Source organism: Rutidosis leptorrhynchoides, unplaced genomic scaffold (genome assembly GCF_046630445.1).
Source record: "Rutidosis leptorrhynchoides isolate AG116_Rl617_1_P2 unplaced genomic scaffold, CSIRO_AGI_Rlap_v1 contig456, whole genome shotgun sequence".
In the NCBI taxonomy this organism is placed as follows: Eukaryota; Viridiplantae; Streptophyta; class Magnoliopsida; order Asterales; family Asteraceae; genus Rutidosis; species Rutidosis leptorrhynchoides.
This window is the reverse complement of record NW_027266689.1, coordinates 18,214-35,337: the sequence shown is the minus strand read 5'-3', so window position 1 is coordinate 35,337 and position 17,124 is coordinate 18,214. Positions and strand designations below refer to the sequence as shown.

Genomic DNA, 17,124 nt, shown 5'->3' with positions numbered 1-17,124 from the left:
CTCACATTAAACGTCAAATTTGTTTATTTATCTCGTATAATTGATTATATCATGCCACACCTCACGTTTTGTTGCACCAAACCAATGAGGAATTATTGGAGCAGTACGGTCTTGCCGTCTCCACCCCATCGGGCCCAACCGCCGGTGCCGGAGGAGAAACAGCGGCCGCAGCGGCTGTCAAGAAAACAACATTCAACCTGAAATTAGAGAAGTTCGATGCGGCGGCGAAGATAAAGATAATCAAGGAAGTAAGGACTTTCACTGCCTTAGGATTGAAAGAAGCGATTGAGTTGGTGGAGAAAGTTCCGGCTGTGGTGAAGAAAGGCGCGACGAAAGAAGAATCAACTCAAATCATGGAGAAGCTAAAGGAATTAGGAGCTATGTCGTATTTGGAATAATAGGTTTTCTTTTTTGTCACTCTTTATCAGATTTCCTTTGTGCTTGTTTTTGTAGAGTAATGAATTTTGATTTAATGAGCCTATCATCTCATTTCCTACTGTGAAATTTGGATTCATTATTTGATTTTGGAGATGATATCCTCTCATCGTGTCGTCGTCGTTGCATCAGCCGCCGCGCTAGCCCAATTGCCGATTTGAAAATTTACAATTTAGGGATTGTGTAGTTCGAGAGCGACATTGTTTTCTTCTTCCTCCTCTTTAGGCCACCACCGTCACTGCCGCGATATGGAAATTTGGGACTTGGGGTTTTCTGAAATTGGGGGCGACGATCAAAGAGATGATCAGATGTTATCTGTTATAATTTGTTAATGATGAAGACAGATAGAAAAGAAACAACGACAATGGATGAATCGTAGAGGAACCAAATCGTTGCAGTTCGGTTGATGTTTGGAAAGATGGATAATTGTATTCAAATCGTCTTGATTTAGTGACAAGAAAGCGTGACGTGATTAAATTGGTTCAGAATAAGTGATACATGGCATGATATAATTGATTGTACGTAACACATAAGTAAATTTTAACGGACGTTTAATCTAGAGGGACTAAATACCTTAACGAAATACCAAACGTTAGGACTATTGTTTTAACTTTGCCCGTAACATAATATATTACGTCTATCTCGCGTGCCTCTTTCTCTATATACACATCGCTTCGACATCTTATAGATAATAGAGAGCTTTTTCAATTTGTTCCAATTACAATTGCAATTTAATTATAAATTTTATTGTCAAATCAACATTCGACACATGGCATTTTATTAACGAATAGTAATTTGACACATGTATTTAAAAATTTTGAGTTTAATTAGGAATCAAATTATAATTTTAAAATCAATAATATTATTTTTTTATTCTAATTAGAAAATCAAAACAAAATAACAACGAAAAGAATTCCTAATAAAATTCTACCAATTACCTTTTTCTAATATAATAATTTTATTCCTAATCAATTTCGTCTATTATTTAAAAATATCCTAATAAAATTCATATATTCTTTTTTTCTATCCTTAATTAAAATGGGTACATCAAAATTTTTCTATTTAACGGACATATTATGAAAAAAATCATTCCTAGTTAAATTCTAATATATATTATTTTTTCTTATTTTTTTTTTTAAACTATTATTCCTCATAAAAATTCGTTATATTTTTTTCATTCTTAATTGAAACGGACACATATTATTTTTCAAACAATAGGAACAACTAAATTAATTAGATGTAATTATAAATTTTATTATGAAATCTTGATACATAACTTTTACATTTTGCTATGTTTATTATTTTTAAAAATAAAATGAATTTTAAATTTAATAGGATTGTATATTTTGATATCAAATCAAAATAATTATAATTTTTTGATAGATTTAATAATTTTTAATATTAATATTTATTATATATTTTTATATAAGATATATTTAAATGATTAATTTTTAAAAGTAAAGATTTTTCGTCCAACGGACGGATTCACCGACTAATCTATTTAAAGGCGATAGTAACTTTTAATCCAATCTGCCCACACACCCTTTTTTTGTTTTTTAATACTCTTAAATTTTTTTTAAAAAAATAATTAATTCAATTTATTTCCTTTATGAGCTAACCGCAGAAAGGCGCCCACGCAGCAGCAAAAGTTAGAAGAATAAAATGAGATAAGCCCAAAGACAATGAGTTTTTGTTTGAGCAGCTGCGATCCAATGATTTTAGTCTAGAATCACAAATGTACATCATAAATTAACTAATGTACATCATAAGTTAACTATGGATGATACACATTATGGTACTCTTCCTATATTAATATACATAATATTTTTCATTTGAAAAAATAAAAAATAAAAAATTATATTTTATATTTTCTTAGACTGTTATGTCAACGAAAAATATCCGAAAAAAAATACTCCTCTTAATTAATTTCCTACTGTTGAAATTTGCTAGATGACACTACTTTCTGTTATACTGTACCATTTTATGTGGCATATTATACATGGACATTTTCCGTTGCACATTTAACCGGTCCTATCATGACAAATTTCAGATTGACATGTAATTTTTTTGACACGTTGTACACTCTGCCACGTCATTAGAAGTGTTCATGAACCGAACCAAACTGATTAAACTTACCACACCATACCAAATCGATTGAAAACCGAACCAAACTGATTAAACCTACCACACAGGCACACAATCCAGTAATCAACTATAGCTCTAGGTGTTCAAATGACTCATCCTTCAGAAATTCAATATCCATGTAATGATGAAACAAAAAACAATAAATCTCGTTTCATTTCAATGATTTTTGTCTACAGCCCAGAACAACAAAATCCCAGGAATCATGTTATCTCGAATTTCGGATCATTGAGGCACCAAAGTTTCTGAATTTTCTTCTCTAGGTATGAAATCCCAAGGAAAAAAAAAACACTTATTACCATCATCATCTGAGATATCCAACCACCAAAAACTCAGAACATCAAAAGTCGTGACCAAAAGAAAAATTAGTTGCCTGAAAAATGCTCATAAAGAGTGGCAGGCACAATTAAAAACCTCCAAATTTTATGATGGAGCAGAGAAGGTAAACCAAAAGCCAGACTTGCCTCGATCATGCTCCACCTTATTTAGTACCTTGCAGTAGTTCACCTGAAACACGATATATAAAGTATTGTGTGTCAGTAAGGAAAAGCCAGAACCTGGGATTCTCTGAACAATGAACATATCCCAAATTATTTTGTGCACACAGAAAGATGAAGCATCTTACGATTCCATTCTCTTATAGTAATTTGGTTTCTGCTTCGATATATTAAAAGCATGTCACCAAACAAAATTTGTTTTTCACTTTAGAATGATCACTCGTTGCAACATCAATAACATAGACAATGATAAACAATGCACTAGTTATGTCACTTACATATTATATTCTATCTTTTATTACGTTAAGTTTCTTAATTTGACCAAAACAAGGAAAACAGAACATACCTCCATGCGGAATAGACTAGTTGGAAGAACGATACCAGCTCCTGCAGAAGTTCGGCAGGACTCCAAGAACTTCCGAGGAGAGAAATTCCGATACTCATTCTCTGTTAGTTTAGCAAGATTCCCAGTAGAGGCGAAGACATGACCATGAATTCCTTTTTCTCTAAGCCATTTCAATGGAAAATCAAAAGATAAGTCCACAAAAGCAGTAGCGGCCAGATCTCCACCAAGAAAATCCATTCCAGAAGGATCAGCATCCACACCATTGATTTGCCTACGTGGCTCAGTCGGACCCAGACCCCTTGTCTTGAAACCCCACAATGCAGTTGGTCCTCCTAAAGAGCAAATGGGGGATACATTACCCCCCAAGAAGAATCTCTCTGTAAGTGGAGAGGGCTTGTTCAAGTAACCACTTCCCCATGGAAAAATAATGCCACCAGAAATACCAAAATTTAGTGCAGCACGGCCAAATCCCAGGGGTAAAACATAACGAAGATCTAATTCCTGCCACCGATATGCACAGAAAATCAATGTCTCTGGTTATTGGAGGAGCAAATAAACATGGAAAAAACAATGCAGTACAATTATATTTGCATTTATAGTAATAATTTCATATCATTGGAAAAAAGGCATGATTCATGAACCAAGGCCCAATCTCAGAAAAAACCACTGGCTAAATTGTTCATTAATTGTATACACTAGACAAGACTACTATGGTGCTGCAAAATAACTTAGACAACTAGCAGCTCCCAGAAACTATCATAATAATATGAATAAAGGAGAAGAACGAAAGACTAAGATTTGTGCTATTTTCATGTAAATATAAGATGCCAAAACTCAAGTCATTATTTCAGGCATAATATTGTAGCATCCATTACTCAACCAGGCTACAAAGAGAGTACATGCAAGTACCGAATGTAAAATACTTTACTATTCACTCGCACAAACAATCACTGAAACATATTTACGTAGTGAAATTTAAGGAATTGTGGACTATCTCTATAGCCTCAAACCAGTGTTTATATTAATATTGAGGGAAAGTCAGGACAAGCCTCATCAAAACAAGTGAATTGAAATGTCAAGAACAATTGGGAAGTACAAACCTGGCGCACAAATCTTAAGCAGTTACTATCAGGTGCAAGGCCACCAATTTGAGTAGTGGAAGCAAAAGCATATCCCTTTGTAGGCCTTAGAGATGAATTTCTCCGATCAAACTTGAATGTATACTTTAAAGATGAAAGCAAACCATGTCCAAGCTGCCTCCTTATTGATCTAGAGGACATCTGGGAAGGATCTGTTAAGGTACGCCACGCAAGACTGTATGCCAAATCATGATACTTAGTACAGAATAAGCCAAGAGAGAGACCCAAGGACCGTTCTTTATAAGAAGAAAACTTTTTCCAATCTTGTGAAAGCAAGAATGCCCGTGCTGTCACTGGAGTAACAAGTCCTTTGAATCTGGGCAAATACACACCAGCACTTATCTCTGCGGAATGGTCACAGCCATAAGCTAAAGAACCATCCCACATGTCAGCGTATCCAAACAAGTTTTTGTACTTCAGAGTTGCTTCAAATGTAGAAGATCTAGCCTAAAAGATAATCATACAGCATCAGAAATCAGATTCATATGTGCTAGGGTGAAAATATATGCAACAAGATCATATGACATGCAATATCGAGGAGGTTATTGGGTTAAGCTAAAAACAGAAGGCAGAAGTCATCCACCCATAACATTTCCACGAAATGCGTATAACATTTCCACGAAATGCTCATAACATTCTGAAAGAATCCACAACCAGCACAATGTACAGCAGATAAACATAAACAATGTCCCAAACAAGAGCGTTTAATGGAACCCGGAATTTGAATATGCGAATATATAAGTAGCAATCCAATCAAATAGAGAAGTTGGAACTATAAGTACCAACCTCAGGTTTTGAGTATGCACCAAGTTGACCAGAGAGCGGGCTAGCCGTCTCGACAACGTCAATAATGACATTGTCGTTCCAGTAAGCTCCGGTGGACCGGCATCCAAATGTGATGTTAACGGAATCAAAAGCGTCGAGAGCTTGCAATCTAAAATTCACAACGCGAGCAGCGTCAAGCAGCTCTTGTAGAGTAGAAGCGGACTTGAGTGGCTCCATCTCAGCTTCGATCAAAAAGTCTTTGGTCTTGGTATTGCCTTTGATAATAACGTCGTGCACTGCAGTGTAACGGCCTCATTTTGCATCCGCCGCACAAGGTTTTGCATCTTCGATCGAGTCTGAGCCCCATCCCTTGGGGCCGGCTGAGGTACTTGGAGCTCCTCTCTCGTCTTCCTCTTCGACATCTTCTGAGGTCTGGATCCTCTTCTTCATCGTCGGCCAGCAGGTTAGGGTCGGTTTTTCAGGATTGGCTGATACGGGCGGGGTTGAGCTCTCCGGTGGCCATCGATGTGTCAGATTGCGAGAGTACAATTGTCTGAGAAGTGGAAAATGGTTTTAACTGACAAAAAAGTGAGTCGCCATGGATGAAGAAGGCGGTTTATGAGATGAAGTGATTTTTGCAATTATGCCCCTGTAATATACATTTATTTTGTCTTTGATGCATTTTATTTATATAGTTTGAGATTTAGCCCCCATTTTTCTCTAGGAAAGAGAATCGGCAAGCGTGAACGTGATGATGTGTTACAGAATAAAAGTTGAAGGAAATAATTGAAAACATTGAAAGTAAAGAAGGCCAATTGTAAACCACATAATCAAGGGTTTGAGTGCAAAGTTTATGGTAAATCGATCATGAATCATTCCTTTCCTACAGTTTGAATAGATGGTTCGATTTTATAGCTCGTCAAAGAAACAAACAATATCGATTTCGAGCCAATTCATTAAAATCAAATAAACTCGGTCCATTCCGAGTCAAAACTAGTCCATGTGGAGTGAAGCGAAAATATGAAGCCCAATTACTGAAAATGCACAATTTCAAACTCTCTTCCGTTTCAATTCAATTCAATTCAAATTCGAACTTGGAAAAAAGGCTCCTTCCATTCCCCATTCATCTCCTTCACACTTCCACCATAACCGGAAAACACAAATGTCCACCTCCACAAACCACACTCTTTACAACGATCTCTATTCATCATTGATAGCAGACATCAAATCTTACTCCGGCAAAGACCCTCTTCTTCCTTGGCTCCGGTTCTCTCTCTCTCTCTCTCTCTCTCTCTCTCTCTCTCTCCTCTCTCTCTCTCTCTCTCTCTCTCTCTCTCTCTCTCTCTCTTCTCTGTGTGTTTGAATGTAATGTTCATAAGTAAGTTTCTATGTTGTTTACTTATTATCTTGTATGTTTTGATTTGTTAAATAGAGGGATTAAAAAGATGAAAGAGTCGCTGCCTCCTGAGACTCTCAACGAGAAGCTGCCTCGCTTCCTACAAAAATGCTCCCAGGCATTTGAGGCAGATCGTCGTTACAGAAATGATTTGAGATACCTCCGTGTTTGGTTGCACTTGGTAACTTAAACTTACCCATCATCTATTGCTTTCCATTCTTATTTATTGCTCATTATCATTCTGGCCTTCTTTGTTTAAGATTTTGCTTTATTCAATCCAAACACTACATTTTTTACCACGTGTACTTTGAGCAAAAATTGTCCATTATCTGACTGACTAACACGACTAATTTATTTAGTTCCATCCATGTTGTTGATTGAGTTGTGCGTGGCGTTTAAGTGGTTTTTGCTTGTGTTTGAGGTTAAATAGATGGATTTTGTCGATGATCCGAGAGCAGTGTTACGGACGATGGAGGTGAACCAAATTGGATGAAGAAATCTTTATTTTATCAAGCATATGCTCTTTATTTCGAGAAGGTGAAGAAATATGAGGAGGCAGAAAAGATGTACCATTTGGGTGTGCAAAAGTAAGTTCTCAATTTTTTTGTAAAATGTGTATATCACTTCCCTTGAACATAGCAAGCAATCTTCACTTCTTCAGCAAAAAGAATTGAATGAGTTTGAAAATTTTCTAGTCAACTTGAAAGACAATTTATAAGCAATCTTTCTATATGATTGATTCTCTTGTGGGCGAGTAGCATAAATTTTTCATCATCTAGCAGAACAAATATACTAGTGAAGCAGATGACCTCATTGTTATATTTGGAATTACAAGTCTATTTTTTGGCACAGTCTCGCAGAGCGTAGTGATGAGTTGCAGAAATCTTATGAACAGTTCCTTAATCGGATGGAGAGGCACGTGAAGAAGAAAATTCAGGTCGTCATTTCATTCAATAAATTTGTGTTGGACGTGTCTCGGAGTATTTCCTTTCCTAACCTGAGCATATCTCTTGCAGCGTCAGGAAGGAGGTGCTTCCAAGAGACCATTGTCTGAAGGAGACAGTAAGATTTCAGAGAAAAACTCTCAAAAGGCACTAAGAGAATCTAAACCTCCCAGAGTTTCAGACAACTTGTGCAACGATGAAAAATGTAATAGTTTGTCTGAAAAGCGAGAAAAGTCTTATGAACCGAGAATGTTCTGCGGTGAAAATACGATTGTCGGGAAGTTTGTCGACACAGCCATTGTTGGAAAAGCTGATGCAGAAGATGTTTGCCATCATGGTCTGGTGGATCCTACAATAAACATGAAGGAGGCCATGAACGCTATAAATAGCATGTTCCGAGAGCCTTTGGAAACAGCACCAGCTAGAAGACAGACAATGCAAAATCAACAGAAGGGAGATAATCACTCGAGCAGCAGATTCGAGGTTTTTGTTGATGAGATTTTGGACGACGGGATTAAACCTCAGACAAAAAGGGTAAACAAGGAAGCTAAAATTTACAAGCCTCTCCAAGAAACATTTGAGATTTTTGTTGACGACGATAACTTAGAGAAGGGTTCCCATCCAAAAGCATTTGTCTTTCCTACTCCAAATGATGACATGTCGGAAAGTTCTGATGATAGGGAAGCCGAGACCCCACCTCGGCCAAGATTTAGAGAAGACACAGTTGTTCATAGGTTGTTGGTTCAGCGATTGTGGATGATCCAGAAGTTGAAAATGTGTGTCACCATGGTCTGGTAGATCCGACGATCAACCTAAAGGAAGCTATGGAAGATATAAATAATATGTTTGGGAAGCCTATAGATTTCGTGAGAACAAGGAGAAGCAAAAGGCAGGACAAAGCACCAGCTATGAATTGTGGGTTTTCCATTCTACCAGATGATGACAGCTTGGAAGCTCCACCGAAGTCAGAATCTATCAAGAATCAAGATTTTTGTGGTTTTTCAATATTGCCTGATGATGAAATGGAGGAGCCTCAACAAGCTCGGTCCCCAACTAAAAATAAGTTGGGAAAGAAAACAAGTGATTCTGATTTGTTTGAGCCAACCGTGTTTACAAAGCAAGCTATGGATGAGATAAATAAGATGTTTGGAATGCCGCTTTAGTTTTAGGAACAAATGGCTAGTGTTGTATTACGGAAAGTATTCATGTCATTTTATATTTTCTGCTGCAAAATTAAAACACTAGTGGGAGTAGCGCTTGTTGATTTGGAAATGGTTGATGTACTTGGAGACCGAACATTTTGGATGTATCCATTCCTCCTGGTTGGGAAAACTTAACTTTGGAAATTTGCATTTTTCGTGGAGACTACTAAGTTAATTACATATCTAACGAATCAATGATCATGAACATTATGGTTATACATGAAGGCCGTTTCCTTTTTCTTCCTATATTCTTTACTCCTACGTTGTATAGCTGTCATTCTAATTATCAGCAAGAGACGATGAGAGTCGACTCTAAGTGTATTCTCCACCTCAAATGCAACTAAACAACCTAAAAATCATTTGGGACTGGTTTCGAAGCATATTTTATGGTGTGAACTAGGGGTTCGAGTCGTGCAGTCCGTACAATTATAAGGTATAAAAAAAGAAGAAGAAACCTGCACGCCATTTGCTGCTTATGACTTTGTAAACTGACTCGTAGTTTTGCCTGTCTTCTCATTCAACAAAATAATCACAATTATTTTAACAATAAACAATTCACTTATTCAAATACGGTAAACTCATACAAATGTGTACATAGCCAACTATTCTTTTTAATACTGTATTAGGATGTAGGTAGGGAGAGAATACTAGTCAAATTGACCAAGACAACTATAGAAACAGAAAACAACAATCGCTAAAAGAATCAAAGAACATTATTATTATTAATAATAGTAGTAATTGACAAATTCATACTCACGCTTTGGCTGTGGTTTAAACACAGCAAAAATAAATAAAAAAATATGAACAAGAGGTTTGGCCAGACATCATCACTTCATTTCACAAACGCCAATCTTGGTTGTTATATACAAAACTCAGTTTCCAATTCCCCTAAAGTAGAAAGGCAACAAGTTGTTGAACTATAAACACCCTTTCCTAATAACTTATTCTTCGAATTAACATTCTGTGGCCAAAATCTCAAGCTCAGCCCACCAAAGAGGAGAAAGTTTGGGGATTGCTGCGTCAGCCGATATTCCCGTGACTTCTTTCAACCTCGCCGTAACTTCACTCATCGTCGGCCGTTGCTCCGGATCAGGATTTACACATGACCTCATTACTTCACTTACATTCTCAAGTTTCTCCTCGTCGACTGAGGTTAGAGTGGGATCCATCATTTCTATAAGGGGCTGCTCTCCTCTTAAATAGTCCGCAGCCCAATCCTCGAGTGATTCAGTTCCTGCCATGTAAGGGATTCTTCCTGTCATCATTTCAAACAATGTCACTCCGAAGCTGTAAACGTTACTTTCTGGGGAATCGTGCTGGATTTCCGATACCGAGAGCTTCTCGCTAGCTGCTTTCACTTCTGATGCAGCCATTTCACTCCAAAAACCAAGATCGGATACTTTAGAAGCATAATCCTCTGAAAGCTTGACAGATGAGGAAGTTAGGTTTGTGTGAGAAATTGGTGGGTCCAGCTGATGCATGTGTTCGAGGCAATATGCCATTCCCATTATGATTCGTAACCTCATACTCCAGCTCAAGTGCTCCGATTCTTTTACTGCAAGAAAATACCCAAAATAAAAAAATAAAAAAATTGCATATTTATTGAAAGGAGCCAAAAAAGTAGTAAATAGCAGTATAAACTTACTGTGTTAGATGCTCAAACCAGAGTTCCATTAGGAGCATATTCAAAAACCAACATTCTAGTGAAAGGCTCTTCCTGCTCGCAAAACCCTAGAAGATTGACGAAATTCTTATGATTCACTTTCGACAACGTGTCGATCTGAAATGGAAATGACAGAACCATAGCAGAGCTTGTTAAGTTTAAGATCAAATGATATGTAGAGATTCAAGCTACAAAATAGCCTACCTTTTTCCTAAACTGTGATTCTAAATAACCAGACCAATCCCTTGGAGATGCCACGTTAAGCGAGGCAACAGCTATTTCAACCCCATTCGACAGAGTACCTTTGTACACCATACCAATCGGTGAAGAACCAATCACATTACTAAAATCTTCACAGGCTGTTTCAAGCTCAGATCTCCTAAGATTTGGCACCCCTGAAAGGAAATATATATATATATATATATATATATATATGTATGTTTTTAGGTTACAAATTTCAAATAAGTAACAATGGCCAGAGAACATGAGATGATTCATTGAGGAAGAAGAAATACCAGTTATGAATGCTTTACTAAGTTGACCACTAAGTCCTGTGGCCCAGGGTTTGACAGTTGAAACCTTGTTGGTTCTGTAAAGATATGCGCCAATGACTGCAAAGACTAGCAGCAGGGAACCGGCTATGGATCCACATAGTATTGCTACCTTTTGATGTGAAGATGAGCTTTTAACTACTCCATTGGAACTAGTTGAGGGAGAAGGAGCAAAAGCATGAACAGTTGGTGGAGAAGCAGAAACATTCGGAGATGGTGAAGTTTCATTTGTGGGGTCAGCGGAGGCAGACAGAAAAGGTGATGGAGCCTCAACTGTCGAAGCTGGCAAAGGGGAAGGACGAGATGGGAGAAATGCGGTAAATGGATTCCAAAAGCCCATTCTTCGTGATGGTGGTGGGGGAGAAACATTTTGCAGCAACCTCCTGTTAATATTATCTTCACTCTGGGCAAGTTTTCTAGAAAGATGAGCACAAAGTCAGAAGATCCAGAAAACAAATTCACAAATAAACTTGAGTCAAACAAATACAAGATTTGAAACTTGAAAGTTTTTCAAAAATGATAAAAACAGTAATTTTCTCCTATTGAGTTTAAAAATCCCAAGGCAGAATTTGAGATTTCTCACAAAAGATGATTTAGTTCATGCTTTTCATCAATGATCATACTGGCTAATTGTTTTAGCAACTTACTGTTGGATCAATCTTTCATTGCAAGACGATTCTTTAATAGCATTCAATAACTGTTTTTCATCCACTCGACACTCAGAGAGTAATTGAAGTTCATAAATTTCCGGAGAGAAGCCACTGAGATGGTCATTGTGGTCGAGTAAGCTGCATTTAGCCAAAAAAAACAAACAAAAAACCTTAATTACAACACGGAAGATTCACAAAATAAAAAAGAAAACTTCCATGGTTTAATAACACTATCAACCTACAGAATAGCAAGAGACAGATTACTGCCAAGGTCAAGAGAAAGTGGTCCACTGAAGTTATTGAATCCAAGATCCAGCACCTCCAGTTCCGTCAGCTCTCCAAACCCATCAGGGATAGTTCCGGTAAAAGAATTGTTGCGCAATATTCTGCACCAGAAGAAAAGTCAAAATGGTAAACAAAACATGACAGCAAAGAAAGAAAACAAGCTACAACGAACTCATTACATAGGATTAAGCTAACACGATTTATAAGGCTTACATAGATTTAATGAGCATCAGATTCATCAACTCTGACGGAAGAGTTCCTTGGAGGCAAAGATCTTTCAAATTCCTGCACAATTCATAAGGAAATATTGACCGTGGAATTTAGGATTTAAAACTATACAAACACCAAACCAGAGAATACTAATTAATGCCGCAGTCTTCTGTTTCTATAGATAGCAATCTTGTTCATTTACAAAGTCAAATACCCAAAAGAAAAGGAAAAAACATGACTTACAATACAACAACTTTTCCATTGGAGCATTCAACACCATACCAAGAACAATGATCAACTTCATCTTCAGTATCTACCCAATTCGATAGAGCACCGAATGGATCATTTACTATATTTTGTCTCAACTTCAACAAGGCCAAGCCTGAATCCAAATTTCACAGCTAAATTCAGAATAGGATTCTCGAGAAACAAACAGAAAAAGGAAGTCATGCAGGCAAAGGTACCTACCTTCAGTATTCAACGAGCAACAGAAATCAAGCAACAAACTGATTAAGAATACTAAAATTCCCAGCCTACTGAATTGGCTCTTCTTCTCCATTTATTATTATCTTATGGAAACAGATTAGCAACTGAGTCAGACGAACTCGGAGGAGCTGAGTTGAATAGTGGATTTGAGAATGTCTGGTCTGGAGAGCTTAGTTTATTTTTTTTGTTGAGATTGAAGAAGAAGAATAGTAATAGTAATAGTAATAGTAATAATAATTGTGAAATGAAATGACAACTACATAGTTGTATTGTATTGTATGTAGAATGGAAGATTTGACTTGAAACAAAGAATGACATCTACACCACTTTTGAAAAACGCGTACATCAACTCATTTTCGAGATTTTATTTTCATAATCTTCACTGCAGTGCACTGGGTATTAAAAATATACTAAGTATTAATTAATAAAATAGACAAAACAGCCCTCAAACTATTCACATTTGTATATCAATCCTTAACTAGCTATTAGAGCAATATACACGGTTTGAAGTTATCTTTACTGAAACTATAACGCTAAAGAAAATCATTAGAATTTACTGTTGGAAAAAACACAAGTGCACCGATAGTTAGATTGAGGATGTATGTATAAAAATCATAATAGCTAGAGGATTAATAATAAAATAAAGGATTGATTGATAAATACTAAAAAGAAGAGAATTTTTTTGAAGTTTTAAAAAGAAGAGAATTTTTTTGCAGTTTTAAAAATAAGAGAATTAGTAATATACTAAGAAGTAGGGGAGAAATTGCTTATTGGTTTTAATAATTTGTTTGTTAGGTTGGGTGGCTTAATTTGAGAAGGACCCATGCACGCAGACGGCATCCATCCAAGTCGTCTTCTTCGTCCTCTTCCCTTTTGTTGTGTTTGATTTTGATGGGGTCATTTTCTGTGCGTTTTAAGTTAAGTCCCGTGGGCCCTCATCATCACCTTGCTTCTCTTTTCATCCTTCCTTCTCTAAAAACCACCTCTCTTCTAATTAAGGTTTAGTTTCAAATATTTTTATTACTCTCAAACTCACACATAATGTAGGGTTCGAATTAAATATCCTAATTAAGAGATTCAACTAAACATACAGTATTCTAGTTGTGCAGGTTACTCTCTGTATTTTATTGTTCCCTCTCCTTTTTTTTTTTTTTCTTTTTCTTTTTTAAGTTAACTGAATTTCATTAATTCAATTGCATGTCGCATAAATTAAGCTACATCAAAAAGATGAGAGGGTAAGCTACCTTACCAATTGCTTCTAGTGTTCGCTATACTGTGCGCAAGGTAATTTTCCTCCCGTTTAATAAACTTGAGATTACATGAGGCAAAGCTACACAAAATTGCCTTAATGTCTTCTACAATATTACTACATGAAAGAAAACAAAAGTTGGGATTCTAGATCGCCTTAACAACGATTTCTCATCAAATGAACACCCTTAGACGGCAAAAGGACGCCAACCGCTCCAATCCATGCAAGATGGCAAGAGCCTCAACACACTTAATATCTCCTTCATTAGACTCGTTGATGAGGAAGGATTATGGTCACATTGATCATATCCTATACGACTTGAATGCATGGAGTTGAAGGACCAAATTGTAAACTTATCAAACTTCAAGGGCGTTCTTATTAATTCATGAAAGGATGAGCTACACTTCTTTGGGCTGCACACATAACACGTTTTCTTTTCGTTAGATTTGGGTTTTTTGTTTCGTCTTTTATTGATTTATTAGAAATATTTGTTAATTAATAGTTTTTATTTTATTTTATTTATTGATCATTAAATATTAGGGTTTGGAGTCTATATAAATACTTTTCTAGTATTTCGAATATTTTATAAAAATTGTTTTGAGAGAATTCTCAATGTTTTCTATCCGTGCTTGTTTCTAATCGTGAAACTTGATCATACGCTTCCTACGCTGCGTCAGTTGGTATCAGATTTAGGTCGATCTAGATGGCTCGAGGTGGTGGCGGCGGTCCTTTTGACGTTGATCAGGGGGCTGAGGTGACGGCATATGCGACTCCTAACCAGTGGAGGAAAGCGATAGGGGATCAGCTCGCGGTTCTCTCTGGCCAGATGGCTCTGCTGCTCGCGAACTCTGGGAATAGGAATGGTGGTAGGCGTCGTACGGAAGAGCGACCTATCAAGAAACCTATTTTCGACACATATGGTGCTGAGAATCGAACTGGTGGTAGGCGTCGTACGGAAGAGCGACCTGCCAACAAACTTATTTTCGACACATATGGTGAGATGAAGGTAACTATCTCTTACTTTTATGGTGATGATATGGCTATGGTAGATTTCTTGCATTGGGTTGATGCAGTGAAGAGTTCTTTGATTACGTGAATAATCGAGAAGAGAAAAAGGCTACAGCTATTGCCTGCAGATTGATAGGCTTAGCTTCTATTTGATGGGACAATGTCCAAAATCAAAGAGCATGTGCTGGAAAAGGAAAGGCAAGTTGGTCAAGGATGAAGCAATTGCTGAGAAGCAAATTTGTCTTGGACACGACTTACGATGAACCAATCGCTGGTAATATTGATCGAGAAAATTTGGTTGATGATAAAATTAACATAGGAAGTATTTGTGAGCCTGTCGATGATGTCATACCTCTTATGACTAATATGGTGATGATGATACCGATGGTCTCATGCCTCTGTGATTGTTATGGTGATGATGATATCGATGGGGATGATGGTACAAGTACAATTGAAAGTTGAATTGAGATTCTAGAAATTTTTTTTATTGATGTTGATGCATTGGTAGATGAGTTTTCCGGATTCGATGTCATGATTGCTCCTCCTGTTAACGTTGTTTTTAAAAGTCGCGACATTGGACCAACAAGTTGTCGCATTGGAAGGATTTGAAGAACTTGTTCTTGTGGCTTCAACGGCACAAATTCTCGCGCTTCTATTTATTTTGCTTCATTGTCTTTTGTTTCCGAAAACACATGCTGACCTGTCTCGTGGAATCTTCTCAACAAGTGCCAATCGCTCGCCGTTGATTTCTCATGCAAATAATTTTGACGGTTTTCTTGCTGGTGATTTCATTGTTTGTAGCGGTCACTTAATTTCAATTTTTTATTTTCATTTGATCCCGGTGGAATGCATGGTATGATGTTCCGCAGAATCACCTCAACACATCCGATTATTGTCTACAAGATTCGAGACAAATCTTTTTTTGAGAAGAGGAGAATGATGGAGGAAGGATTATGGTCACATTGATCAGATCATGTACGAATTGAATGCATGGAGTTGAAGGATCAAACTGTGAACTTATCAAACTTCAAGGGCGCTCTTGTTAATCCATGAAAGGATGAGCTACACTTCTATGGACTGCACACACAACACGTTTTCTTTTCTTTAGATTTGGGTTTTGTTTCGTCTTTTATTGATTTATTAGGAGTATTTGTTAATTAATAGTTTTTATTTTATTTTATTTATTGGTCATTAAGTATTAGGGTTTGGAGTTTATATAAATACTTTTCTAGTATTGTATTAGGGGTTGAATATTTTATAAAATTTTATTTTGAGAGGATTCTCAATATTTACTATCCGTGCTTGTTTCTAATCGTGAAACTTGCATATATGCTTCCTGCGCTGCATCACTCATACACACCTTTAGCATACTATAAAATCCTACCATCATTGTCCCGAATCACATCTCCTAACCCCATCATAGAGTTAGAAAATAGTGTCCCATCCATATTAAGCTTCAGTGAGCCCATGTATGTCTGATCCATCTAGAGATTCGTGACGTTGGCACAGGCGCCGGTCCATGGATACTCTTTACTGTCATGAGCGAAGTGGCTACAAACGTCTTAGCCGAGCAGATAGAAGTAGCTTGAGTTTAATGCACTTCATCAAAAACCACACCATTCATGTTAAGCCACACATGCAAAAGCATACTGCATCCATTTACCGTATGATAGAAACCCATCAATATCGAAAAACCAGGAAACCAAATCTTCATTGCAAACAGTGAATGAAGAGATAATTCTACCAAACATAATCGGTCACACTTTACGAGCCCATATACAATTACAAAGCTAAGTGAATTAAGGTTTCCTCTTCTACCATTCATACAGGACAATTAAGTGAAGAAGGAATACCTCTCATTACTAGGTTAGATCGAGTAGGGAGCGAGGAATGGCCTAACCTCCACAGGAAAAGTTATAGTTTAGGAGGGGGCTTGATATTCCAAATAAAATTTGAGAATTGTGATGACCTAGAGGTTGTTGTCCTCCTTCAAGAAGACGAGATGCAACTTAATAGGCACTCCTAACTGCATAGTTCCAATCATGCGTGTGAGGCCACACAAAGCGGTCTGGACGGGAGGTCTGATGCAAGTGGATTTTGGAAACTACTACTGAATGGCTGGACTAAAATTCAGATATTACCTCTTACTTCCAAGA

At 37.0% G+C, this 17,124-nt stretch overlaps 3 pseudogenes; 1 reads left to right on the top strand and 2 right to left on the bottom strand.

The window, feature by feature from the left end:
• Positions 1-3,000: 3,000 nt before the first annotated feature.
• Positions 3,001-5,746, bottom strand: LOC139883815 (uncharacterized; annotated as a pseudogene).
• A 740-nt stretch (positions 5,747-6,486) lies between these two features.
• Positions 6,487-8,827, top strand: LOC139883814 (uncharacterized; annotated as a pseudogene).
• A 992-nt stretch (positions 8,828-9,819) lies between these two features.
• On the bottom strand, positions 9,820-12,784 carry LOC139883813 (probable inactive receptor-like protein kinase At3g56050; annotated as a pseudogene).
• Positions 12,785-17,124: the final 4,340 nt, after the last annotated feature.